This window comes from Lissotriton vulgaris, chromosome 5, assembly GCF_964263255.1.
Source record: "Lissotriton vulgaris chromosome 5, aLisVul1.2, whole genome shotgun sequence".
NCBI classification, from domain to species: domain Eukaryota; kingdom Metazoa; phylum Chordata; class Amphibia; order Caudata; family Salamandridae; genus Lissotriton; species Lissotriton vulgaris.
Window position 1 is genome coordinate 319868046 of NC_141693.1, and position 26114 is coordinate 319894159.

The window sequence follows — 26114 nt, forward strand, 5'->3', positions numbered from 1 at the left end:
TACCCACGGGTTCCATCTTAGATACGGCATCCATTTTGTCTCTTGCCCTCAAGTAGCCAGCGAACGGACGCTGTCCGCTTCGCGACCCTGGGGCTCCCAAGATATTTGCGGAAGACACATGTCCTTTGTAAGTGTCTTTATGACGAGGGGGATGTTACTGTAAGGCAGATGGCGCCGCTCAAGGCTCATCTTGCTGCACGGACTTATTGTCTCAGCCGTGCATCTCATTAGGCACGTCCCTTTGATGCCTGTATCTCGTGTTTCCCGATACCTCCCCTTTTACACCCTTTCCGATCTCCCCACTGTCTCCGTCTTCCTCTGCACCTGTCTTTGTTCCTATTTCGATCTGTTTTACTACCGATTGGAATGCACTAATGTTGGGAAGATGGGTTTTTACAGTTGGGAACCGCCAAATGTTTCCGCACTTATGATCCGGACCTTGTGTGTTTTAAAGTGACCAAAGCGACCCCTCTGGGGGATGATGGTGGGAACCGGGTTGTAAACTTTTGTGTGCCATGTTGTCTTATGGGTAAAAACTGTATAAAAGGAGCGATCCACAGAACCAATTTGAAGCAGTCTCCCCAAGTTGCACGTGTGTTGCTTGTCGTGACTACTGTATTCCCTGCAGTAAATAAACCTTGAATCTTTGATGCCGAAGGAAGTGTCCCGTGTCTCTGTGATTCGTACGCCGGAGCAGGTTACCCACGAAGGTTTCAGGTGTTGTGCCCTGGCACCGCTGGGTCCTACAGAACCCAGTCCTTCAGTGACGATCCTTGTGGTATGCCGCAGATGACTTCGGTGGCCTCGGATCGGAACGGGGGAAGCGCACTCTCTGAGTTCTGCTGGTGAGGAATGAGATGATCCACTCCAGTGCCTTCTCTTGGATACCGATGTTGTTGAGGCGTTGAACTAGGGTGTGGTGGCAGACGGTGTCGAACGCTGCCGAGAGTTCCAGGAGGATGAGGGCCGCTTTTTCCCCGTTGTCGAGCAGGGTCCTGATGTCGTCGGTGGCTGCGATGAGGGCGGTCTCAGTGCTGTGGTTGGCTCGAAAACCAGACTGTGAGGGGTCGAGGGATCCGTTTGTCTCGAGGAAGGCTGCAAGCTGTCTGTTGACGGTCTTCTCAATGACTTTGGCAGGGAAAGGGAGGAGCGAGATGGGGCGAAAGTTCTTGAGGTCGGTGGGGTCCGCTGTTGGTTTCTTCAGTAGAGCGCTGAGCTCGGCGTGCTTCTAGCTTTCCGGGAAGGTGGCGGTGTTGAAGGAGGCGTTGATGATGTCCCGCAGTTTGGGTGCGATGATGAAGTCGGCCTTGTTGAAGACGTAATGGGGGCAGGGGTCGGTTGGAGATCCGGAGTGGATGGTGTTCATCGTGCGGGCTGTGTCTTCGGTAATCACCGTGGTCCAGGTGCGGAGGGTGGTGGTGGAGGGCGTTGGTTCGACGGTTGGGTGCGTTGATGGTGCGCCGAAACTGTTGTGGATGTCGGCGATCTTGCGGTGGAAGAAAGAGGCGAGGGAGTCGCAGAGGTCTTGTGAAGGAGAGATGTCGTTGTTGCCGGTGCTGGGGTTGGAGAACTCCTTGACGATGTTGAAGAGTTCCTTGCTGTCGTGGGTGTTGTTGTCCAGTCGTTCCTTCAGTGATTTCATCTTGGTGGTGCGGATAAGCTGGTGGTGCTTGCGGGTGGCGTGTTTGAGGGCGGTCATGTTGTCTGTGGTCTGGTCTAGGAGCCAGGCTTTCTCGAGGGTGCGGCAGTTCTTCTTCGAGTCATTGAGTTCGTCGGTGAACCAGGAGGCTTTCTTGCTTATGGGTCTGTTGGTAGGGTTCTTAAGTGGTGCGAGGTCGTCAGCGCAGTCGGACAGCCACTTCGTGAGGTTGCGTGCTGCTTCGGTGGGGTCCGTTGTGCTGGCGGGTGGGTTCTGACTGTGGGAGGTGGTGAGCTGTTCGGCGGTGATCTTGCTCCAGCTCCTGTGGGGAACCTGTTGCGGGTGGAGGTGGGTCGTGGTTCTACTGTAGCTGAAGTGGACACAGCTGTGGTCGGTCCAGTGAAGTCCTGTGGAGTGGCTGAAGGTGATGTGCTTGCTGGAGGAGAAGACTGGATCAAGCGTGTGGCCGGCGTAGTGGGTGGGGGGGTTGACCAGTTGCTTGAGTCCGTAGCTACTCACCAACCCATGCAGCCACTTATACACAAAGTGAAACACTGATACATATATTTAAATATTTAAACATTACTCGCTAATATATGTATTTACTAAGATACACTTAATAAGCCAGTTAACCAATCAAATTTTTTTTTTGAAAACATCCTTTTAGATACTTATTTAAACATTTATTCTTCCATCGACCTTTACATATACATATATAAAACATATTTATTTTTCAGAAATACACACATTCACTGGATGGTGTCATCAGTGATGTCATGAGTGATGTCACTGACCATGTCATGAGTGATGTAATATGTGACGTCATCAGCAGTGCATTGCAGGCGCGCAAGTTATAGTGAGTCCAACTAACTATAACATGGGAATTTCAATGGTTTTATTTCAGTAAAATTTCCAGCTAACTATAACTGGTGTCAAACCTATGGTTTTTCAGTGAATTTAATAGTTTTTTTAAATGCTAATTCCTAACTATAACTGGTTTGAAACCTATGGTTTTTTCAGTGAATATATATATATATATATATATATATATATATATATATATATATACATACACACACACACATACACACACACACACACAGAGGGAGGGAGAATATATCAACGTCTAATGTGTTATTACATATGCATGCCTTTGATTCCACCCTGGGTCACATGATACCTAAACCTCATCATATGCACATAAGACAAGCCAATTAGCGGACTACATCAGTGATGAAGGACAAGGCTTTTTGTGCATGGTATAGCTTTTTTCTATTTATGATAATATTTGAAACATCACAAAGCCCCATCCTTGCATTTAAACTTTAAGCAAGCCTATATTTATTCTTATGTAACTAAGGTTTTTCTTCTCTCATTAGGGGTATATTATTTTACCCTTTCATTCCCTGCACTGCGTCAGCCTCATGCAATGTGACATTGCCTGCCTTGCAGAGAAAAAAAGCTTCCTTTCAAGTGACAGCCAGAGGAATCGTGTAACATTTCAGTGCTCATCAATGGCTGGCTTGCCAGTTGCTGCTTCATTTCGTTTTAATTTGGTGGCTGCGGCCTGTCGTCAATTCGTTATGATTTTTGGTGCGGCCTGGCCACTCATCGCAGCTATGGAACATAGGTGGTCGGTCGAGTGTCTCAATCTTTTATGACACAGGCTGTTGAAGGCATTTCCTTGGTGCCTCCCGAACTAAGATAGACTTCAAGTTCTCAAAAGGGCGGACCTAATGCTCAGAGACAGGTGCATTTGACTGTGCTTGGGAAGTGTGGTGCGCAGAGGGACTGGGAGACACACTCAATGTCTCCTTTCTGTTTCCAGCCCATTTCAGCTGACAGATCCACTCTGTTTTCTGCCGCTCGCAGCCAGACATCTTGCAGGCTCATCTCTGCGAGCTGTCATATTAGCGATAAAGGAAGTGTTCTTCAAAGTATGAAAATGCTCCATTTCGACTGTGGCACATCAGCGTTCAGACGCAGCGTTATGAGTCCTGGCTTCTCATTGGTCAACTCTGTTAACAGAATAACGTGGCTATGTCATGCTGTCTACTTTTCTTATCTAAACTCTTGGGGTATATTTACGAAATTGTCACACAGTGCAGGTCTGCAAGTAAAATTGCTACTTGTACTAGTTGACACGGAATGTGAAGGAATGTGCCGTATTTTAGTCAATAAGGCACATTCCTGCCTTTTTGCCTGCACTGGCAACCTTTTTGCAGCCTTGCGCCAACGCAGGCACACTTGCACCATGCTGCACGGGTGCCTCCGTTGCATGCAGGATTGTTTTTGTGGGAGAAGGGGCACCTTCCTGCACAAAAAACATTCCGCGAGGCATTCTGCAGCACACATAGAAAGAGGAAGTAGCAAGGAGAAATGAAGCATTTTCTCCTCATTACGCCTCCCCTGGGAAGGCGTATCTTTTAACACATACCCAGGTTTGCCAATTCTGGTAAAATACATTAGAGTTGCATGCGAACACCCATGCAATCCCCATGGAACGACTTTCCAGGTCAGACTAATTCAATGCAGCGGTTTGTGCTACGTTGCTTTACTCCAGATTTATGGAGTCGCTAAGAGCCACACAAAGTGGCCAAGCGCGGCTTCATAAATCTGACTTAAGGTTTGCATTGCACTTGTACCACATTGCATGGTGCAAACACAATGCAAAGTGTTTACAACTTCCTCTTCCTTGATCCGTCTTTATTTAGGCACGATTTTAAACAAACACGCTAGCAAGGATGGCACCGACAGTTTAGTATCAAAGGATTACCTCATGACAGTCCTCTAACCTCGAATAATTAACTCACTACATTTGCTTTTGTGCTGTAAAGGGGAGCCCCATTCATCTATTAAGGAAGTTTCATTCACCTCGTCTGACCACAGCATCATGCAACAACACGACCAGTAAGATTGAAATGTGCAGCTAATACTCAGAGAGATCTATAGCTTTGGTCGACCATTTTTAGATATTTTACATACACAATACATTTTTTTCGTATTCCTCACCATAGTGAATTATTACATATTTTCGGTATATTGTTTTGCTCTTATTTTTTCTTTGCATTTTTTTTCAATAATGTATTCTGATTCATATGACAGCAATATGTCCATCAAAGTTTAATTTGGCAACAGACGGCAGATGCAGCTTGAAAGTGCCAGATCATTTGCCGATTTTAATTTTTTTCTTGTTCATAAAATGTTTCTGTTGAGATACAGGCGGCAGCAAACATTGAAGAAATGGTGGCTATTACCAGATTTTAAGGAGGGTGGTAATGGGAAATCCTCATACTGCTGAAGCGACTGCTAAAAAAAGAGGCAAATTCAGTGATGAAATTTCCTCTACTATGCAATTCTTTTGGTGGATGAAATTCCACTTATCAATTGGTCTCAAATTTCATTCAGAAAAATAATAATTCAATTATTTCTCAACTAGAATAAAATGTCGTAATAGCATGTTGCAGCTTATGATATGTCATCTAGATTTGTGTTTTCATTACATAAATTGTTAGGAGAAGCAATATTTTTTTGATATTGTTTTATTTTATACTGCTAATAAGTTGCATACTATAATAAAAAATATTGTAGAGAGGAACAAAATATCGAGAAGGTAAGTGCAAATAGGTAAGTATAGATTTACTGTTCTTAACTCCACATCCATATACCTTAAAGATAAATATATATCGTCAACGTGCATGGATGTGGAATTATATATAGTAAAACTTTACTTACCTATGGAAACTTACCTTCACAATATTTTGTCCACGAAATTCTTGCAACAATATTTTGTCTCACAATATTTTTGGTTCTGATATTCTGTGTAAACACAGCACAACTACAATGTCTCTATGCATTGAACATTTCTGAATATGGAAAAGAGAGGCAAATCAGAGTTGGAAGATGTAGGAAATTGGTTCCACCCATTTAAACTTCTTGCTTTCTTGCTATCCGTTTTTTGACTTTATTTGATTTTTTGTTCTGTGAGTCAACCTCACCAACTGTAGTCTCACTCATGGTAAATTCTGTGGAAATGGATTGAGAGTACTAGTCACCATTGTCCGCCTTTTAAAATAAGATCTGGTGAGGCATAGCTGCGTAAGAGGTTCTAGGCTAGTTACAAGTGCGGACATGCACAAATGCATGCGTACACATGTGTGGGCCGAAGGCTGGTTGTGTCAGTTGGGGGTAGGCCTGAAGCTCTCAGGAAACGTCTTTCAATAGACCACTTGAAGTCATCTTAAAATATTCCAGAATGCTATTCAAGAGGATTGGGGCAGGGGAGGAGGGATGGTGTGGCAGTTCTGGATTGGACAGATGTTCCTACTTTCTAAAAGCCTCCCCACCACTTAAAAACCCCAGCACAAGGGAAAGACACTAGAGAAGATATTGAATCTGGTGCTGTCACTCTGGAATAATGCCCAGCTGGAAGGAGAAAAAACCCTCGACTTCTGTAGGGATGGACTTTGGGACTCTGAAACTTCAGCTGCCACCCAAGACAAGGATGAATCTCTTGGGACAGTGACATTGGTTCCCTTTTGCCCCTTGAGGAAGAGAAGGTGGAATGGGCCTGCGGGGGGACCCTGTATGGTTCTCCGGGGACTTCTTTGGACTGGCCCCTCTCTCTGCTGACACATAGAAGACCTGGAAGTAACAAGGAGGCTGTGGTACCATGAGAGTACAGCAGGGAGAGTGTTCTGCAAAGTGGCCGTAAAGAGGCTGTGAAGATGCCCTCAAGCAAGAGTGAGCATCAGGGGTCTATGAAGAGGACAGGTCTGACAAAGAGAAGATTAAAAATCAAGCTCCCAAAAGAGAGGCAAACTTGGATTCCAGGAGTCCTGTAGAAGATGCTCCTGGGGCCCAGAGCGGGTCCCCAGGATCAAAACAACACCAAAATTATGAAAATGTGCTGTATGGTGCTATAGACAATGGCATCTGTGATTGGTCCCTATGGGGGGAGTGCTTAGTGTTCTGCTGATAATTCATAAATTTCCCTGGAGAGAGGGGAGCCACGAGGGTTCAGAACATTCTCATGTAAACAATATTTTTAAAGTGGAGGGGCATGCTTGGGGTCCACTCCCCTGAGATTTTTATGGCCCCGGGGACCCCATCCCCTGGGGTCCAACACAAGAAAAACTGTCCCCGGGGACCCTATCTTCCTGGGACAGAAGGACGACATTATTCATCCAACCACCACCATGCTCTACTGTTTTTCTGCTGCTTGAGGAGAGAAAACCCTCTGGGAGCATCCTTGGGTGCTTGCCCCTGCTCCCCATGCCGGGGTCTGCAGAGAGCGGTGAGCATTCAGGGTTGGATATCCCCACCTGCGCAAACTGCTTGTTGGAGGAAGCAGGCAACACCATCTTGTGCACCCTTCACAAAGACATGTAGCTGGCCATCGGTTTTGGCTTCAGAAGAAGCCACAGAGCAGGGAGCTTGGCATGCCACATGGGAGTGTGCTCCCTGCTCAGCCACAACCAAGTACGGTCAGCAGGTGCCCCATCAAAGGACAGGGCACTCTGTATTTCAAAAAAAGGATTGTGGCACAAAGCCACATCACTAAGAAACAAAAATAGCAAAGCTGCTCAAAACATATTTAACCCTTTGGGCAATGTAGCACCCTGAATTCCCAGAGAGGGCTGAACAATTATCATATTCTTCTAATGTGGTCCTCTGGGAGGGGCAGTAGTTTTCTAAAGTGTTCAGGGGGCTGCAAAGGAACCCCTATGATAGTGTGTCTTTGCATGTGTGTCAGAGTACTGTGATTTATGTTATGGCTTGCTAGTGGGATAACTATTCTGAGGGTGTCACCTAAGGTATTTCTAACTGCCTATTTGGAGATATTTGTAAATTAATGCATTGCTTAGTAATGTGTGTGTGCAATGAAGAACTTGATATCAGAAAACCACTGAGTGGATAATGATTTATTGAGGATTGTTATCACATACTAGCGAGCCTCCCTTAGGAAGGGCTTGTGCTGCTCTACTTGACTACCCTGATGGAGTCAAGGCCTACAATGGAGTACTTGGTCACATCTAAAGAGAAAGTTGTTGATGTATTTCTTGTGAAGGACTCACATGCTTGCCAACTAATAACCCAATTTCTTACAGTAGAGGACTTTGGTTGTAAGGCTTCCTTACAGAAATGTGTTAAGTGCTCTGACATAGGAGCGAAGAGGTTCAGCGAGACTGTGGAATGAATTAGCATCTTCTGCTGCATTGTTTTAGCATGATTACAAGACTGTGGACCTGGAGGATGATGGATGACTGCTGATGTATAGGGGAGAATAATCATTTTGAGTCAAAAATAACTAGAGGCAGTACTAAATGAGAATTTGTAGTTAAGAGCTTACCATACTGACCACTTTCATTTTCTGATCCTATCTCAAAATGTGGCAATTTTATCGTCTTTTCAGACACCTCAAGAGGTAAGTGGTAACTCCCTTGGGGTTTGGAAGACTCTCAACTGACATTTAGGGCAGATACTGTGTAGATATTTGTCTAGGTTCAAAGACTACTATAGATTTATCTGTGGTGAAAGCGCGGTGCAACGTTTTATTTTTTATTATACGGATCTTCAGACTTTGTGCACATTCCTTCCGAAATTTTTTATGTGACCCGTTTTCCCTGGGAAATCCTTTTATCATTCAACGAAGAGAACCAAGGCGGGCTGGATAAATTGGGACCGGTCACATCTCAGAAACAAAGTAATGTTTGTCCTTTGTGGCCTGCCTCCGTGTGCAGCATAGCTTTCTTTACTTGGGTATTTTATTGTGGGCAGTGTGCCCCCTCAAATCCCTCGCTTAGAAGGGTACAATACTGGAGGATAGCACCATGGGTGAAGGCAACATGTTTACAATGGTGAAACGTTTGTATGACCATAGCATAATCCAATTTAAAATCGATTATATTTCCTTATAGAAAGGCATGTAGGTCAGACAGGAGGAATATCAGATCAGATAGAAGGCTATTTTCATTACCGGAAATCTTTCCAAAAGTATCCTTTTATTGTCTGAAGATGGGCAGTACACAGCTAAAAGAGATGTAAAATTGGGTGATGGTTAATGACAAAAAACTCTGGTTTCATATTGTCAATATGAAGCCACTCTTTCTGCATCTAATCTTTATTGAGTCAAAGGGAATATTAGATGGTGACAGGGTTTGTATGGAGCGCATGAGGAGAAATGAGTACCAATTGCAGATGACCCAAAGATAATAGTTACTCCTATTAATCTCCTGTCATGGTTGACATGTCAAAGACAGCCAAAAAGTCCTTGAGGGTGAGAATGCAACTAAAGTGCCTTTTGACATTGTACCATTTTTAATCAGAGTTTTTGGACTGATATCTAATTTCAAATTGTGGGGCCATATCACATCTCTGAGATTATTCCATATTTTAGTCCCATAATAGCTGCCTACTGAACTAGTTCTACAGAAATATAGATGTAGTGTGTTCTGAAATGAAGATTTAAGACCCTGCCTCAGTGCGAGAATTTTCTGTTGCAAATATATTACCTAAGAAGCATGTGTATGTTAGAGATAGAGCCATAAACCCGAATTTGGCATTGACAGGAAGTTAAGGAAGAGAACTTTCAGTGTAAGAGGCGGGATCACAAAAAGTTTTTCACTGGTGTTATTTCATGGTCTGTTAATGCAACACTTGCTACAAACAAAAACAGGATTCCTTAGGTGGTAAAGTGTGACAAGAGCATTAGGGCACATTTCTTGTGCGGAATTTTGTTGTAGTGATAATGTTTCTAATATTTTTTGTAGTGCTGTGGTTTTGTGCTGCACTGTTGTGTTCTACTGTGGTTACTGTATTGTGTTCCATGTTGACCGTTGCCATGTGCTCTGTCATGTTTCATGTTGTTATATTGTTTTGTACGTTTTATTGCATTATGTCCAGTTGTTTACTTTGGATATGTCAACAACTGCTGCCGTATTTCTAGCCAAAGGAACAATTTCCTTAAATTTCCTGTGACAAGTAGCCATTTACCACTGTGTAAGATCATACAATATAACTGCTCCAGCTCTTCAACTACTTAAGACACTAGTCAGTCAAAAAATGTGGTAGAGATTGAGTCTAAACTTAGAAGCCATAATGCTCACTTTATGTGATGTGGCCGCGGTACCCTTTTTTGTATGCCATGTACCTGACTGTACTGCAGGATTGCTTGCGTTCTGCGGTTGTTGAATGCTTTTCATTTACCTTCTTCTCATGTTGAACATTCATGTAATCAGTAGATACAATGAGTACCCTATCTACTATAGATATTGGGTATCTATAGAACTTGAGGCGGATCGGTGTCAAAAACAGATTAGTTTCACCAAGGTGATCCAAGCGACATCATAGAGAGAGAATATTTAGTTGACTGAGCTATCGATTTGAACCTAGAGGGGGAAACTGAACATTACTCAAACCTACTGTTTCTACAATTTTTGTTGTGTAACTCCCATGAGAAACCCCCTGAAAGTAGTGCAGAGAGAGAGGGCCCCAGGTGATTCACAAAGATAATGGGCTTCCTCCAACATTACCTTCAAGATTTTTAATCATGTTTCCAAATCATGTAGGACATCTTAGGTTTTGTTAGATATGTAAGAGGGTTTCTTGCGACTAACAACTTGGCGTCTCTCTGTATGTGACGAAAACCTCCATGTATCATCTGGGCCAGACTTTGAAAACAAACCAGCCCTGGAAATTCATTCTGATCGGCTAGTATGAAGCACTGCTGATTCTTTTGTCACAGGGGGCTGGTATTGCATCACTGCCACAAAATCGACCCTCAGCAACAAAAATGGCCCCAACGCTTCAAAACCGGCCCCCACCCTTCCAACCCACTGGGAAAACGCCCGATGCCCGTTACGGCCAGACCGACCCTGTGTGTCATGTAAATGCTGAAGAACAACTGTAGAAAAAAAGTTTTAATCGAATGGTTTCAAAATTAGGTAAGTGGCCACTGGTCTTTTCCAAACTGTCTGGGACTCCATGAAGCATTGAAAGCGAAAAGCTCGCACTTTTTATACCGTTTGTCTGCAAAGAACCAGAGGAGACAGAGTAATACCTATTTTCTTCTGGCATGTCAGTAACCGCGAAACCCTGTTTCATTTAAAATACATGTTTTAAGGTATTTCACATTTCGATATATGTTGTGTGTGTATAATTAGGCAACTTCACAGAAGAGGAAAGCAAAACGGTATTATTATAAAGCGATTTAAAAGGATTGTGATCTGATGCCATTCGTGGACAGTATCCCCTTCTCTGACTCAATAGCTTCTTATGCTCCACTTTTATTCCCAATACACATTAAAACAGTTATAAATCAAATATTCCAGTAATTATCTGCCTTAAACTAATCCCCCGTCACCCAGTGAAGTATTACAAACTCCACGGGGAGCTCTAAAATACCTATTAGTGTCAGTGCTTATCTTTAGAATCCACGGAATTCATTGTGTTCGGTTAAAAGTAATGTGATACGCTTAAAGGATGATTTTTTTATACTTCACGGCATAATTTGGTAATTTTTGGAAAATGATTTAGGCATAAATCCACATCAATATTTAGTACTAACAAAGCACCAGACGAAGAGCAGATGTTTGAGAAATTATTCAGATTTAATTCTGCCAAAACGTTAGGGACATTAATGTGGCTGCACAGGATAGTCACACATCTACTATGCATATTGCACTTGGTCATAGGCGATTTTAGCAGAAGAAACAAATATATGTGAGATGGTTTACTCCAGTCTCTTGGACTGTGCAGACGCTAATGAATCTATTTATTTCCTTCTTTATTTATTTACATTTGTCACTTTTCTACAGCTCGAACCAAACCTTAAATGGTTGCAGAGTGCTTTACGCTCTCTACGTTCTTTAATACAGGACTAGTAACGAGATTAGAAAACGTAGCAAATGAGGCTAGTGAAAAACAGATGCCAATATTATATTCAAGGAAGGAGTAAAAAACAAACTGGAGGATAAAATAAAATTGTTAACAAAAGTACTTTTTCATGCAAACATATTTAGTTTTAAAGCATTCTGATAATAGTAACCTTCAAACGTGTAGGGCAATGTACAGAATGAAAATGAGCTTGTACTTGAAGGCTTCATCAGGGGATGACATTGATAAAGAGAGAAGCCAGGTGTACCGCCCAGTACTCTGATTCATATATTTTAGTAACTTTCAGATGCTGTTTTGGGTGACACTGTTATCGAAAAGAGGTCAAAGCACAGAAGCAATGAGACGGTACTCTTGATCCCACAGTTCCTCCCTCCTGCTAAATTCTGGACCTTGTTCACCAGCTTGACTGTTAGAAACTGGCAGTAGCTGCTCTAGTCAGTCAGTGTTAGAAAAATACAAATGCCTATGAAACAAATCTGCCTTAGGATTTAGGAAACTGGTGACTAAACTGGCACACTTTAAAGCACAAGATCGTGACACCAAAAAGGAGATGTTCATACCCATTGCATCACTAATGACATCTCATAGTAATTAAAAAAGTATTCTGCGTCTGAATGAGCAGAGGTTTCCTGTGTTGAGTTAATTTATTACATCACTTCCCCTAAATGTGTGCTTTGCAATCTCACATTTTCATTTCCAAATTGCAGGGTTGGTTTCCAGGATAGTTTTTAGCGAGTAGTGTATCCCAAAATGGGGTCATCAATACCATCACTATTCATTATTTCAATCAATATTTGAATTTGATGGACATTGTCACCTGGTTACACACATAACGGCAATTAATAGTGTACAGAAGTACTTCTCTAGGTACCTCACAAACTTAAAGTGGTCATGAAATGACAATAAACAGATGTCTTTACAATGATTATGTCTAGATAGACATGAAGTACCACTGTTCATTACTAGATGCCCCAACAATTTTGTATCCTGAGAGGCAGCCTGCATTTTCATTGATTGCAACATCATGGGCCAGATGTATCAAGGCTTTTGCGACTCGCAAAGGCTGAAAATCGCAGATTTTCGGCCTTTGCGACTCGCAAACGGCCGTTTTGCGATATTTCACATGTATGAAATAATCGCAATTTATTCAATCGCAATTATTTGCGATTCCTTCTTTTGCATAGCATTTAAGGAATCGCAAATTTTGCGATTCCTTAAATGATATGTATGACACATTTTTGGTGTGCGAATTTGTGTAAAAAAAATCGCATTATACCATCAACTTGTAGTTGGTGGTAAATTGCGATTTTTTACGAAAATGCCCTAATTGGCATTTGTAAGGGTGGCATGTGACACTCATACATGCCCATAGGGCATGTATGTGTGCCACATGCACACACATGTAGATTTGAGGGGTGCAGCAGGGTGTCTTTGAGACACCCCTGCACCCTTGAAATAATTCTCAAATTGCGATTAGCAAATTGCGAATTCGCAATTTGAGAATTACTGCACAATCATTCCTATGGGCCTCCTGGCCCATAGAAATGAATGGGAAAATTATTCCTTAATTGCGATTAGCAATTTGCTAATCGCAATTAAGGAATTGTAAGGAATCGCTAAAAAATAGCGAAATTCTACATACATACCATTTTGCACTTCTCAAATAGCGATTCCTTAACAATCGCTATTAGAGAAGTGCAAAATGGTTTCTTGATACATCTGCCCCATGTTTCTTTAGCAAGGCTGCATGGCTGTTATTAGATTTCCTGTCAGAACGTTAAAGTAATTAAAAAAAAAGAATAATCACATAATCTAAATGAGTTGATATGTACAATTAATTATACCTTATTCTCCTGCTGTACTTTAAGTGCCCACATTGTGATGTCACACTCACAATGTATATATAGTCATATTCTTTAAAGTATTTGAATTAAAATCTATCCCACACTTTCCATTTAATATCTAAGATGTGCCATTAGGTTTTTTGTAATACAGGGCCCGGATGTACTATTAACTGTTCAGAAAATACTGGTCTTAATTTACCACCAGCATTTCTGCAACCAGTAAAGAATTTTTGAGAACCAAACTTTGTACATATAGGTTGATTATTTAAGTTCTGAATTGCAGTGGGTAAGAATGTGACCTACCTCATGCATATGTATTAAGAAGGTTGCAAATTCAGACTATGATTGGAGGCCATCACAGGGATGACGGCCTGCTGTGGTAAGATGACCACCATGCATCTGATTGCCTTTTAGTAAGGCAAACTTTTTTTAAAATGCAACTCATTTTCTTTGAAAGAACTGGGATGTTTATAAGGAGGCAGTGGTCCCCTGAACTACTGCCTCCTGTTACACTGACTTATTTTTTCCATTCAAAAAGAGAAAGGGGTTCCATGGAGACCTCTTTCCTTTTACAAATGGGTTACCACCTGTTTCAGGTGAGGATAAAAACAATCAATGTTTTGCAATCGGATTTCAGTAGCAAAACATTGATACATTAGATACTATTTCAGTACTTGAAATGGGTGCCTACAACATGCCTCTTCCACATACCAAATCTGTATCAATTCAGAATTTCATTTTAGGAGTTGGAGAAACTTTCCAGACCCCTAAAATGGTATTAGCAAATAAGAAAAATCATTTTAACTGTCATAAACGCTGAATCAGAGTGTTAGCAACTGTTCAAATGTTTAGTACATCTGACCCATCATCTTATAACCAAGTAGCCCTGCAATTGATAATGATGACTACACTTTTATAATGTAGTAACATTGCAGATGTTCCATGCATTTAATAGCTGGGATGGCTTGTATTAATTTTGCTATGCATAATATGTAGCATTTGTTGGATACACAAGTTTCCAACTGGCACCTAGTAGTAATCACTGACACTGCAATCTCTTTTTCTGCCTACATAAAATTACACCAAGACCAACTAGTAACGATCTGTAGGACTGGTTGGACTTAATTACTTATTTGGTAGATTATGTGTTACTTTTAGTGGATTGGTGTATGCTACTTTCATGGTGTGTGTTTTGTGAACTATGAGCTGAACTGGTTATGGATGTTTTTTATTGTGTGTGGAAGAGTACAACATCTGTGGGACTGTGAGTGTGGTTGACTCAAATGTTTGTTTGTTTCTAATTTGAGAGATTCTCCTATGCCATATTATGTATGTGGGGTTTTGCAACAATTTAGGTAGATTCAATACTGTATCTGCAGTTTGTATGACCCCCAAAGATGAATAAAACCAGATTAGATTTGAACAGCTGGATTTATGATTAAGCAATTTTTAAATTGCACTTGTGCTTCTAGTGGGTTTTGTAATTGTTGCCTTCCTTCATGCCCTAAGTGAAAGACCCATGACTAATTCAGCCAAATGGCTTTCTTATGAATTGCTGACTCTGGGCTTAATTGAGAGTCTGGTGGTCCACAGACCGCCAGACTCATGGGAGTGCGGTGGCAGCAGTCTTCTGACTGCCCTGTTATGATTCGGAGGACGGGCCGCCATTGCCCCACCTCAGCCACCAGGGAACCTTGCACTGGGGCTTCCTGGCTGTGTTGCGGCAGTCTGGAGGGGTCTGCCAAGCATATTAGGAGTTTCCACTCCTGCAGGTTTTGTATGACAGGTCCCCCTCCATGAAAACTCTTGAGGAGAGGAATCAAAGGGGGCCCTTCAGGGTCCACTGTACCTCCTCCACACTGGAAAGATGCAGCAGAGCACAACATGTGCCGCCTGTAAGCATGCAACCCACTTCCTGCACAGCATCAGCTTTTCAGTTCGTGCATTGCAGGAACTGCTTTTGGCATTCCCATTGTAGTGCCCATTTTCATAACCATTTACCATTTCCAAGCTTTATTTGGATCATTGCAGACCATAAAAGCAAAAGATGAAAACATACATCACTAAATTCTTTAGACATCACAAAATATAGTCATTAGGAATTAGTTGCACAAAAACAAAGCCCACCAGACAGGAGGAAACTCCTAATCTGGTGGGCGGCCTGACCACAGCTTTGGTGGTGCAGCGGTGAGGCAGACATGGTGCCGCCAAAGTCGTAATCAGGGCCCGTGTGTTGAGTACTTATGTCGAAAGTACATGAAGGCATTTCTATGCCCCTGTCCTATAGGCGCTGGATACCGAAAATGGTCTTAAGAAAAGGCATGTTTGCAGAGGACGTACAAACATTCAGCACATACCATGGCAAGCAAGCCGGGCCGAAGAAGGCTGAAATGCCAGAAACCGGTCCCCGGTAGCTTTTCTCCCTTCTGGTGAAGAATTGGCTTGGTAGTTTAGTCTGCCCTGTTCCCATGATGCACTGGGCCAGGGACAGACTGATTTGCATATAGCCAGGTTCTGAGCTGGGATGGGGCAGTGAGATAAATAACGGTGATGGATCAAGCCCTGATCTTTGGACTGGGTAAGAGTGGTCTGTTTAACTCAGACACTCTGTTCATCACCACCCCCTTTTTGTAAATCGTTTTTGGGCACTATAGGTGTGGCAGGGTATACTCAGACATGAGTCCCTTTCTCACTGCTCCATCAGGATTCAAGCAAGCCGGTCCGAAGAAGGCTGAAATGCCAGAAACCGGTCCCCGGTAGCTTGTCTCCCTTCTGGTGAAGAATTGGCTTGGTAGTTTAGTCTGCCCTGTTCCCATGATGCACTGGGCCAGGGACAGACTGATTTGCATATAGCCAGGTTCTGAGCTGGGATGGGGCAGTGAGATAAATAACGGTGATGGATCAAGCCCTGATCTTTGGACTGGGTAAGAGTGGTCTGTTTAACTCAGACACTCTGTTCATCACCACCCCCTTTTTGTAAATCGTTTTTGGCCACTATAGGTGTGGCAGGGTATACTCAGACATGAGTCCCTTTCTCACTGCTCCATCAGGATTCAAGCAAGCCGGGCCGAAGAAGGCTGAAATGCCAGAAACCGGTCCCCGGTAGCTTGTCTCCCTTCTGGTGAAGAATTGGCTTGGTAGTTTAGTCTGCCCTGTTCCCATGATGCACTGGGCCAGGGACAGACTGATTTGCATATAGCCAGGTTCTGAGCTGGGATGGGGCAGTGAGATAAATAACGGTGATGGATCAAGCCCTGATCTTTGGACTGGGTAAGAGTGGTCTGTTTAACTCAGACACTCTGTTCATCACCACCCCCTTTTTGTAAATCGTTTTTGGCCACTATAGGTGTGGCAGGGTATACTCAGACATGAGTCCCTTTCTCACTGCTCCATCAGGATTCAAGCAAGCCGGGCCGAAGAAGGCTGAAATGCCAGAAACCGGTCCTCGGTAGCTTGTCTCCCTTCTGGTGAAGAATTGGCTTGGTAGTTTAGTCTGCCCTGTTCCCATGATGCACTGGGCCAGGGACAGACTGATTTGCATATAGCCAGGTTCTGAGCTGGGATGGGGCAGTGAGATAAATAACGGTGATGGATCAAGCCCTGATCTTTGGACTGGGTAAGAGTGGTCTGTTTAACTCAGACACTCTGTTCATCACCACCCCCTTTTTGTAAATCCTGGCTGTGTTGCGGCAGTCTGGAGGGGTCTGCCAAGCATATTAGGAGTTTCCACTCCTGCAGGTTTTGTATGACAGGTCCCCCTCCATGAAAACTCTTGAGGAGAGGAATCAAAGGGGGCCCTTCAGGGTCCACTGTACCTCCTCCACACTGGAAAGATGCAGCAGAGCACAACATGTGCCGCCTGTAAGCATGCAACCCACTTCCTGCACAGCATCAGCTTTTCAGTTCTTGCATTGCAGGAACTGCTTTTGGCATTCCCATTGTAGTGCCCATTTTCATAACCATTTACCATTTCCAAGCTTTATTTGGATCATTGCAGACCATAAAAGCAAAAGATGAAAACATACATCACTAAATTCTTTAGACATCACAAAATATAGTCATTAGGAATTAGTTGCACAAAAACAAAGCCCACCAGACAGGAGGAAACTCCTAATCTGGTGGGCGGCCTGACCACAGCTTTGGTGGTGCAGCGGTGAGGCAGACATGGTGCCGCCAAAGTCGTAATCAGGGCCCGTGTGTTGAGTACTTATGTCGAAAGTACATGAGGGCATTTCTATGCCCCTGTCCTATAGGAGCTGGATACCGAAAATGGTCTTAAGAAAAGGAATGTTTGCAGAGGACGTACAAACATTCAGCACATACCATGGCATTCAGCCATTTCTTGCAGATATTGGGAGCACATCATGGCCTTTAACCATGCCTTGCCATGAATTCTTGTGCCAAAAGTACACAAATAGGTTGAGCTATATATGTGCCCGGTACTCATAACTTAACTCATGCTTAACATCCCACAAGACCAGGACCTATGGCCATGCAAAGTACATATGGGCAGGTTTATCAATATTTCACACAGCGCAGCACAGCAAGCCAGCTTGCTGCACTGCTCTTTGCTGTGTGAAAGGGCAGTAATGTGCCATATTTAACATTATATGGTGTATTCCGTCCTTTCCGTGTGCTGGTGCACAATGTGCTGCCTCGGACCAACCCAGGTACCTTTGCACCTTGATGCAAGGGTGCCGGCATTGCAGGTAGGATTCGTTCAGTGCAGGAAGGAACACCTTCCAGCACAAAAACATAACTCAGAGCCATTTTCCTCTACGTGTGCTAGAGAATAGGAAAAATGAGGAGAAATAAAGATATCACTGCTTGCTATGTCTTTCCAGGTCTATCAGTAAAGGTGACTCAGGGAATGTGCCAAAATCCATGGAACACCTCCCGGGGGCAGAGTAAAACAGCGATTTGTGCTGCATTGCGTTACTCTCCACCTAAGGCTATCCCCGTCGCTAATCCTGTTCAGAAAGCATCTCAAGACATGGCTCTTTGACTGAGCCTCAGCGCACAGTTGGAATTGCAGCCCCCCCCCCCCCCCCCGCCCCAGTGCCTTGAGATCCTAGCGGATGAGTAGCCTCGTTTAACAAATACTGATTGATTGGTTGATAGATTTATCAAGCCACACAGTGCTATGCAAGGTGGCCTTGCTTGGCTTGATAAATCTGACTTAGTAGTTGAGCTACCCTTGAACCTCCTTGTGTGGCGCAAGGGCGACGCAACTCATATATAAATCTGCCTCATAGTATCTGAATTTCCTACTGTGTATGCATATGGCCTATAATAAAGGTATTCAGCCACACTTGTTCATTTTACTCATGTCTGTGGTTCACATGGGAAATTGCCTGTTGAAAACACGCATGAGGTATGACTTTTGTGCTTTGACCATAGTTTGTGCAGTGTCACTGTGCCAACAGTACTCACAGTGCAAGACTTTCATCAAGCAGTTTGTGTTCTCGTTTCCTAAAAGTCCATGTATGGTTTTGAATGGGAAACACAATATTTTGGTCTCATCTTGGAAGAAACATTCTTATTATTTCTTTTCCAAAAATTGTAGATTCATTAAATAAGGCCAAAGATATCAGCATTCCAGAAAACACTTTCCAGTGAACAGCACATAACATTAGAATGGGTAAGTAAATATTTTTCACAGTACATGCATATCTATCTATCTATCTATCTATCTATCTATCTATCTATCTATCTATCTATCTATCTATCTATCTATCTATCTATCTATCTATCTATCTATCTATCTATCTATCTATCTATCTATCTATATATATATATACACACACACATATATGTAGCAGCATTTTATTTCACTTTTGCACATGTGCACATCCACCTAGAAAGTACTCCATTTCAACGTCAGGGCTGGCGAGCAAGTATGCTTTCCAACACATGTATGCCACCTTTAGATGCCGGCCGTTTTACTTTTCATTACTTTTACACTTTTAATGCCTATTGCAAGTATTAGTTAAATATAATTTTGCATAGGCGAAAGCCATGGTAGATCCCACCATAATAACGTTTTCTAAAAAACATGACAAAACAAAATAAGCATTTAACAAAGCTAAAAGGCGGGCAGTCAACCCCGGGCCTATTAGTTTCAACCATGCTTGTTTATAATGAATAGGCCAGATCTTAAAAAAGGAGCATGAAATATAATGATTGATGTCTTCAGTTCATGTTTAATATTTCTCTCCCAAACATTCCTCATAGGAATTTGAATGAGAAATGGCATGACCCCCTTATAACTCTCAACCATACTTTCTTTTTCACACATACATTTTTAATAATTTGCTGCATGACTTCAGGTATGATAATTTCGTCTGGATTGGCTAAAGTTTAAGCAGTCCAAAAACCGACACACACAGACACACACACCCACACACGCACACACACACACAAACTCTCTCTCTCGCGCTCTCTCTCTCTCTCTCTCTCTCTCTCTCTCCCTCTCTCTCATCAGTTGTGAAAAAAAAATAATTCTCCTGGCTGTGCCTAGCATGGCATCAGAGACTAGGGTGTATGCCTAGTGTCCCGAAAAGTAAACTCTATGAATATTGAGTCAGAACCGACGGAATAATTGTTCTCTGGTGGTGAGTGGAGTTGAAAAGGCCACTTTAGACATTGCCATCTGTAAAATGCGCCTCACACATCTCTCTCTCGCAAGCCAATGTCAGGTTTGCAGTTTTTAATGGCTGGGCATACATCTTTTAAATTATAAATCAATAAATAGTTAATTCAATAAAAGAAATCCTTTCAATATTTAATGCACTATGTAAAATGGCCCTGTAACTAAATGTTGATGCAGCGGTGTCAAAGAGATTAGGCTCAAATCTGTTCAAACTCCAGTCTATATTGGTTAAAATGTCAACTCTTGCCACACACAGAAACATTGTTCCGGCCCTGACAAATGCGGCTTTCCAATGCTCTGATGAGGCTGTTTGATACATTAGCTCTTGAGGGTTAATTTAAAGTCTTCTAGTGCTTGAGCTAATTGCAGCAGAAACTGTGCAGAACATAAGTCTGATCTCTGTGTCTTTTTTTACAGCAAGTATAAATAAATAAACTATTAAACTAAATAAATTCACAACATTTTAAAAGAGTCCAAGGAAAAATGTCAGTTAAAAATACACTTAATTTCAAAGGTACTATGCTGTTAAACACAAGCTCACATTAAGGTAACCTTCCATTCAATAAGAAGCAGTTTTGACACAATTGGTCTGGTTGTGAATCGTGATTTGAGCGCCTACTTGAGTTTCTACAGAAAATATGTCCTCATTTTAGTATTTTATAGCACTAACCATAATTTCAATGGGAATAAGACCCTCTCATGGACCGGCAACCAGTAGACCACAATGGGCAGGTGGACGGGGCAATAGCAGCACCACAGACCATGGAGGGCAGGGAAAGGGGGGGCAGGAGCAACCAACCATGCAGTACAGGCAAGAGAGGCTGTGGCAATATAAATGACAATTGGGGGCAGATGGAACAGGTGGTGGCAGTATCACCATACATACCAACAGACCTGATTCAGACAGGAGACTCCCGTTGTTTTTAAGGCCAAAAGGGCTTCATTTTATCTGTCTAGTGCCTAAAATCTCCTCTTTTTCAATGTAAGTCAATGGGAAAAATCAAGTCCCCAGTTCAAAATCTCCTTCTTACCAAGATCAAAATGTTGGCAAGTAAGCTACATTGGATCACGGAGGGCAGGTGGAATGGGGTAGTGTTAGACCTGGCTGACTTTGGAGTGTCTCCCCTGCCTTTTTGCTTTCTGACCTACCATTTTTGTCTCTGTTTTTGCTGGTATAGTGTCTGTGCGCACTTTCTCACTGCTGTTCAGTGTTAAAATGCAAGTTCTCCTATTTTAAATTGAGTAATGGATTGGTGTTTCCATGATTGACATATTTGATTTACTGGTGAGTATCTAGTAAAGTGCACTGATAGTGCCAGGGCTTGCACATCAAATTCTCCTAGTAGTCCTGCTGCACTGATTGTGCCACCTACACGAGCAGCCTTTCAAGGGTTCTCTGACTTGCCACAGCAGTGTTTGTGCACAGTTTTTACTTTCATGTTGACTTTGCAAGAGCACCCAATTGCCAAGTCCTAACTTTTCATTTAATTACATTTGAATTACCCTTCAGGTAGGCCCAAGGTATCCCTAAGGGCAGGGTGTGGTGTATTTGAAAGGTAGGACATGTACTGATGTGGGTGACATGTCCTGATAGTGAAATGCAGTATATTTTGTTTTTCACTATTAAAGGCTATCCATCCCATAGGATAGAATATGAAGTACTGGATAACATTTTACGAGTATATGTTCCCATTTGGACAAGATGGAGGAATGGAGTTTAGTATACCTGAACTCAGTTTGTAGAAATGTGAAGAGTGTTGACTATGGTGTCTGTAATAAGAAACAAGTGATTAGTAACGACTAGAGATTAATTATTTTTTGTATTGAGTTTTTATCTGTACATATTTCATGAAGTATATTATGAGATGTTACATGGTCACACTTCTTATGTTGATGTTTTACATGGTTTGTTATTGTCCAACATTTGTATTGTTGATGGTTGATATTCATTGTGTACCTTGATTGCATTTATATCTTTAAATGTATTGTGGTTTTCTTAATTTTTTTCAGTTTTATTGTCCATGATTCTAGAATATTCAATTATTTGACTGTCTTTAAAGGATTGATTATAATCTATTTTTATATCAACTGAAATTATTATAAGGAATATTCAATAAAAAAAATACAAAAATAATATTACTCATTTCATGTCCACATATGGCCATTATTATGTAGTTACAAGAAAACCTATGTGGTTGCCAAGTGGTTCTTTATTACGTTGTGAACTCAGAATATAGAAATGCATGTTTTAGTAAAGATGATTTTTATGTTCTGTGTTTGAAAATACCACTTTTAGAAAGTAGATATTTTCTTGCTTAGCCATCCTGTGTGCCTCTGCTGGGTTGTGGATTGACCGTCTGGCTTTGGAGTGACAGGGGGTGGGGATGGGCATTCTCTTCAGACAGCCACTGGGATTTTGTGGTGTGTCCTGCCTTTCCTGTATGAGTCAGGGCTGAGCTGAATAGACCTGGGCTGCATTTATAATAGTGGAAGGAGATGTCCTTGAATCTGAATGGGCCTGGTCCGCCTTGGACAATGCTGTCTACACCTCCTGCCAGTAGGCTGGGCCAGGGAGGACCAAACTGATTTGGACTTAGCTCATACACTCTCTGTCCAAAGAACAAATAGGAAACTGGGTGTAAATAATGGGACCCGGACCCCAGAACTTTAGAACTCGCTTGGATCAAGGAACCTGCCAAGAAGAAGAGCCGGAAGAACTGCCAGGAGGAGTACTGCCCCTTTGCTGTGTTGTTGCTTTGCTGGGTTGGCCAGCAGTTGTTGTTTCTGCCTCGGTCAGTGAAAGGAGTGGACTGAACTTTCTTCACTTGTTGCTGAGTATCTCCAAGGGCTTGCAATAGAGCTTGCCTCCTGTTCACGAAGTCTCAGGGACAGCAGAAGACTTCACTTTCCTCTGGGTACCGCCTCTGGAACAGTGGGTTTCAGTTGCCACAGAGGGGTAAAGCAGCTGACACCATCACAGACACCACTGCTGGCTCCGTGTCTTGAAGGCACCGCAGAGGGCACTGCTGCACTTCGCCCTGCAGCCCTGGTCTCACCGATGACGATGACCACCGCAGCCACCAAGTCTCTCCTCGTACCGCAACCTGTGGGCACTGCACTCCGCACCGCCTCACTTCACTCTGCCGGCCTGGTCTCACCGACGACATCGCTGCATGCTGACCTCGCCACCTGTGACCGCAATGTGGTTTGGAAGCACCACTCGTAAGTCTCACGATGCACCCCCCTGTTCAACACCGCTGTCTGGGCTGACCGATCCCAGCTCCCATCAACCGTCACTGCCGCTTGCACCCTGACCTGTCAGCATCGCAACAACCACCTCCCTTCTTTGCACTGCAGCCCTGGTCTCACCAATGTCGCTAGACGACCATCACTGAGCCGCGGACAGCACTGCAACTTGAGAGCACTGCATGCTGCCCCAATATGCTTTATATCACAACCACGACAGCTGCTACGGCCTGCCCGCACTGACGCAGTTGCCTGGAACTATTGGATTCTGTTGTTTTAAGCACTGCAGTAGCTCCAGACGTAACTATCGGGTTTAAAGAGCTGCATTTTATAGTTATTCTTCTAAAATTCATATATTTGATTATTGTATGTTGGCTGTTATTTCTTTTGGTCTTGTTTGGACAGATAAATATTGGTTATTTTTATTCTAATATTTAAACAATTAGAGCCTCACCTATATGTGTACACATCCACATAAAAAAACACCAGGGATAGGGACCCCTTCTCATTAGTATCCCCAGGGATTTGTCAATGACATAAATCCAATGGTTAGGATGTGTGCAAATACTAAAAATCACACAGGACCACAATTACTTCATCCACCAAAAAAGAGGTGAGGCTCTAATTGTTTAAATACTGTATGAGTGGGGGACCTATTCCCGTCCCCCTCTACCCCCAAGTGATTGTTTTTTTTATTTTTATTCTAAAACTGGTGTGGTGTTGTTTTGCAGTGTTTTCACTGTATTACTGTGAGTTATGTGCAAATGATTTACACATTGCCTGTGAGATAAGCCTGACTGCTCATGCCAAGCTACCAAGGGGGGGAGCAGGGGTTATTTTAGAATTATATCTCCCTTACCCTATTTGGACAAAGTTGCAAACTATTGCCAACTAGAGACCCCGATTTCTAACAGGTTGGGACATGGACTCCGATAACAGAGGGCCGGAGGGATATAGGCAGGCCTGCCAAACAGACTTCACAGGGCAGGTGTCAGGGGTTGCAACAGCAAAATGCACCACACAGGGCAAGCGGGAATGCAGTGCATCACAAAAGACTATGAAAAGCAATAGGGAGGGGACAGGGCAATGCACATGGACAACAGAGAACGGATGGGAAAGAGGCAAGGGTGGCAAGCTGACCTTACCGGACAGACAGGAGGGAATAGTTGTAGCATAACGGACTATGAAGGGCAGATGGGAAGGGGCAGGGGCACAACAACAGCCTGGACAAGGCAGGAGGGAGGGGATACGGGTCTGCACATGGAAACAGAGGGCTGGAGTAGCAAACTGACCATGGATGGCAGGTGTGATGGGCACTGGAAGCACAGCACACAATGGAGGGCAACAGTGAGACTATAATGGCATACACACAGACAATAGAGGAAAGGTGGGAGTGGATCAGGGGCAGCAAGCTGACCACACAAGGCTGGTGGGAGGAGCGATGGCCGCACAGAAGACCATGCATGGCCAGAGGGAGGGTTAATGGCTGCACAACAGCCATGGTGGGCAATAGGGAGTGGGCACAATGTACCATGGAGGACAGAAGGGAGGGGAAGGAGCATTTGTATCACAACAGAGCATGGAGGGCAGAAGGGAGTAGCAGCAAAATGGACCATAGAGGACAGGAGACGGGAGAGAGGGGAATGGTACTTGGACAGGCAGGGTGGAGGTGGCCGGGACAGCCGCCAGTTATCTGACCATGCTAAGCAGGTAGAAGGGGCAGTGACAGATCAACAGAACACTCGGAATAGATAGGAGAGTGGCAGGTCCATGGAGTATGGTGGGCAAAAAGGGAAAAGTAGGGACATGGAAACAGACATTGGAGGGCAGGGGCAGGGAGAGTAGGGGCAGCAAGTTAAGCACAGAGGCAAAGCAGGAGGGCAATGATGGGGTATAGAATTTTGGTAACGGAGGACAGGAGGAGTGGGCAGGGACATCATGCTAAATGGAGGGCAGTGGCAGCACATTGGACCGTGCAGGGCAGGATAAATGGGGCTGGTGCATGGACTCAAATAACAGAGGGTAGAGGAGATGGATAGGCAGGCAGGAGGGGGAGTGGCAGAACTACAGCCACACATGTCTGTAATGAGAAAGCATGGATTTGGACAATGGATGGCAAGGAGGAAGGGACTGAAGCAGAAAGCTTTTGTGGGGGCAGCACAATATCAGGCCAGGCCCTGCATATAACAGTAAACAAAATACAAATTTACTTAAAAAAACCAAGGTTACAGAGATGTTATTGTTGGGAAATTGAATTTGAAAAACCTTAGAAATTCACTGAAAGAAACAAAAGTTAGAGGGACATTATAGTTAGGCTCAGATTTCACTGTGAAGTTCAGCAGTTATTGTGACCTGAACTAACTATAACTTACGCCCCTGCAATGCACTGCTTATGACCTCACATATAACATCACTCCTGTCATGGCCAGTGGCATCACTCATGACATCTCAAATGATATCACAGATGACACCATCCAGTGGTTGTGAGTGTTTTCTAAAGAATTTTGTGACATATTTACAAGTCCCTATCGCCACCAAAATGTTACTTTTAGTGATGTTGTGTTGGCAAAAGGTGCTTTAACTTATTTACAAGGCATGGTTAAGCCACTTAACGTGGCTTAATGCTGCCTTGTAAACATAAGCCCTTTGACACAACACTTAACGTGAAAGGGGAGGGCAATGGGTATAACAGTGGGTGTTCCACTGCAACACCCATTGATTTTGACACTGTCCAACATTTACTAGGGTGGCGTAAATAGGAGGCAGCACTAAAATTAAGACCAGGAAAAACCCGGTCTTGAACAGGCGAAATGAGGAGAAATGCTTTATTTCTCCT